Below are 3,285 nucleotides of genomic sequence, written 5' to 3'. Positions count from 1 at the left end.
CTCTGATCTGCTACAACCGTATGTCCCACCACGTTCCCTGAGTTCAGCGGACCAGTTGCTCCTCACAGTTCCAGGAACTCGTCTTAAGCGCAGAGGTGACAGGGCCTTCTCTGTAGCAGGACCAAGACTTTGGAACGAGTTACCTCTACTTGTCAGACTGGCCCCCTCCCTCTCGGTTTTCAAATCCCGTTTAAAAACTCACTACTATTCAGTAGCTTTCAACACCAGAGGATCTGTGTTTTGAACCTGTATGCTCCACACTGGTTTGCAGTCATATTTATTATCTGCATCGTTTTTATGTCCATATTTTTGATTTACTTCATTTTGTATATTGCTTCGTGTGTTGTCTATTGTTCTGTCTGTACAGCACTTTGGTTGGCCTTGTCGCTGTTTTAAGTGCTCTATAAATAAAATGGTATGGTAAGTATGTTATGGTATGATAAGAGAAATATAAAAATACAGCTACTGCTATCCAAGTTTGTCTTATTGTCGTGTATTTACAAATCAATATTCATATCTGACTTGGACAAAAAAGTGAAACGTGAGAAAAATGTTAACAACTTTCTTGCTGAATCTAATGCTGTCTTTGGATAATTATATTCTTGAATTGTCCTACTCTTCAACTTTGTCCTATAGACAGCATTAAAAATATTGCATTTAAAACATATCCCATAAAATGTCAACATGAGATCTGACCAAAAGTTATGTTACACTAAAGTGTTTCAAAGTTTAGAGAAGCAATCAACGGCATGTTCTCTGATTATCTATATTTTATTTTTTGCATCTTTGTAGTACAATGTTTGACTCTGTACAGTACATCTGCTTCACTTTATTCATGCCTTAGTATTTATTTTATTGCTCAATTGTAAACGATAGCCAGAATTAATCTAATGTTACATGATTTTCTTTTTAAACAAATGCAAATAAAAATACATAGAAGAAAATGAAAATGGGCAGCTGTGGCTGAGTGGTTAGAGAAGTCGTCCTCCAATGCAAGAGTAGGAGGTTCGATTCCACGAGCAGCCACATGCCAAAGTGTCCCTGGGCAAACCCCTCATCGCCTCTGATGTGTGTCCCATCGGTGTATGAATGTGATAGTCTCTTTAGAATGATTTGTTCAACTAGCTTTGTATCGATCTAGTAGAGTGCTGTATGAATGGGTAAATGAGGGCACATATTGTGGTGTAAAGAGCTTTGAGTGCCTTGATAAGATAGAAAGGTGCTATATAAGTGCAGTCCATTTACCATTTAAAATGGTCTGTATGCATTTCGAACCATTTGAGAATTAATATATTGGTTTGCAGAAAAAGAGGACATAAATTACTTTTGCTGTTGTTGTTTTATAGAAGCATTGTCTTTAAACAGAATAATCTAGCTGTTTTTAATGACATATCCCAGTTTCTTGATCCATTTAATGAGGAATTATGTTGTATCACACATATTTCTGATGAAGTTCTTGTTAAACTAAAGCAAAAGCTGCAGCACTTTGATCAAGAGCAATGTTCAAAAACAGCCACAAAGGTAAATATTACTTTTTGACATATTTCATTTCCAAATGAAACATTTAAAGTTCAAACAGATGTTTCCATATTAGATTTTTAATTTATCTTACTTTAAATTTCTTGTTGCTCTACTAATGCCCTTCATATTTTGTTAGGCCTTCCTATTATCAAATTATCCTACGAGATTATTGATGAGGGAAAGGAAAAGTAGTTTTCTTTGAAAAAAACATGTCCAACGGAAAGGTTTTGCTTGAATTACCTAAGAAAAGTCCTCTCTATTCTACCAAAGCTGTGTGCAACAGGTTTTGATTCCGATCTAAACCAAAACAAAATATGTCATTACTGACTTCAGAGGAACCCAGAGAACCACACAATCACTACTCCTCATCAGCGGTGTGGAGGTCAAGAGGTCAGATTCCTTGGCATTCACATCACCAAGAATCTGACATGAACATTAAACACCTCCAGACTGGATGAAAAGGCCCAGTGGAGGTTGTTCTTCCTGAGGAAGTGTAAGCAGACCGATCTGGCTCAACAGCTTACAAACTTCTATAGGAGCACTACAGAGAGCATCCTCTAAGGCTGCACAGTGTGGCTCAGCAACTGCACAGCAGAGGACAGAAGAAATGTGTCCCATGTGGTGAAGACTGCACGGAGGATTATGGGAGCTGAGGTCCCAGACTTGGACTTTGTGTACAATGAGCACATGTAGAGGGGAGAACGTTTCTTTTGTAAGAACAACCACTCGGGTCCTTCCATATTTGTCCCACTGCCATTAAGAATGAGGCACAGCACCATCAGGACACAGACAAACAAGCTGAGGAACAGCTTTTCTTAACCCCTTGCCTCCACAAACAAAACACACTTCACACACCAAAGGCATAAATGTTTTAAATCTTTAAATGTTTGATTGACATTTAAGAGTGCCAACAAAATTTCACGTCTACAATGACAAGAAATATCCTTGAATCCTTGCGTATTGTGTCTTTAATGCATCAATGCAATAACTCAGTGAACAAGATGTCCCGATGCGTGCTCAATAATCCAGATAAATCCAACAGAGTTCAATCAGATCCTCTGGATGAATTAATACTAACTTGTTCTTTTTAAAAGAGAAAATGTTTGCTTTGCTGTGCCGTGGGTATATTGGTAGAAGGATGTTAGAAATGCAGCTGCCCAAAAAATTAAAACAAAAAAAAAGGACAAAGAGGAGATATATGGATGCAGTTAGAGAGGACATGAAGGTAGATGGAGTGAGGACAGAGTAAGAAGATGATGACTCGCTTTGGTGACCCCAAAAGGGGAACAGCTGAAAGAAAAATATGAATCCAAACTATTACTGAAATTTGTCAGGTAAACCTTTATAAACATATAAAACACAACAACATAAAATTAGGATGCTTTTGAACTTTGAAAGATAACATCGATCAAAAGCAGCTCTTAGCCCTCAGTGTAACACCTGGAACGTCAATGTTTCTAAAACAGTTACTTAAAAGAAGTAAACTTTCACAAAGTTTGTCCATTTGTCCTGGCTCTAACAAGGTTTAGAGTCATGTCTATCAGCTCTCCTAAAATTGGCCACACAAAAGAGATCATTTTAACAGGTGGGAGGATGGACTTGAGACCTGTCCAGGGTGACCCCCACCTCTCACAAAGTGATAGCTGGACATGGGCACCAGTGACCCCCACGAGCCGAAAAGGAAGAAGCAGGTAAAGACAATGGATGGCTGGATGGCTGGATGGATGGATGGATGGATGGATGGATGGATGGATGGATGGATGG

General features: G+C 38.5%; 1 protein-coding gene across 1 annotated transcript in view; it reads right to left on the bottom strand.

Annotated features, from left to right (window-relative positions):
• Nucleotides 1–3,285, bottom strand: part of LOC119416008 (serine/threonine-protein kinase BRSK2) — a 195,960-nt gene that overhangs the window by 46,623 nt on the left and 146,052 nt on the right. The gene's annotated exons all lie outside the window — the stretch shown is intronic.

The sequence above is a fragment of the Nematolebias whitei genome, chromosome 10 (assembly GCF_014905685.2).
Source record: "Nematolebias whitei isolate Nwh7 chromosome 10, NemWhi1, whole genome shotgun sequence".
Classification (NCBI taxonomy): Eukaryota; Metazoa; Chordata; class Actinopteri; order Cyprinodontiformes; family Rivulidae; genus Nematolebias; species Nematolebias whitei.
Note: the sequence above shows the minus strand (reverse complement) of the source record. Positions and strands in the feature narration are given on the sequence as shown.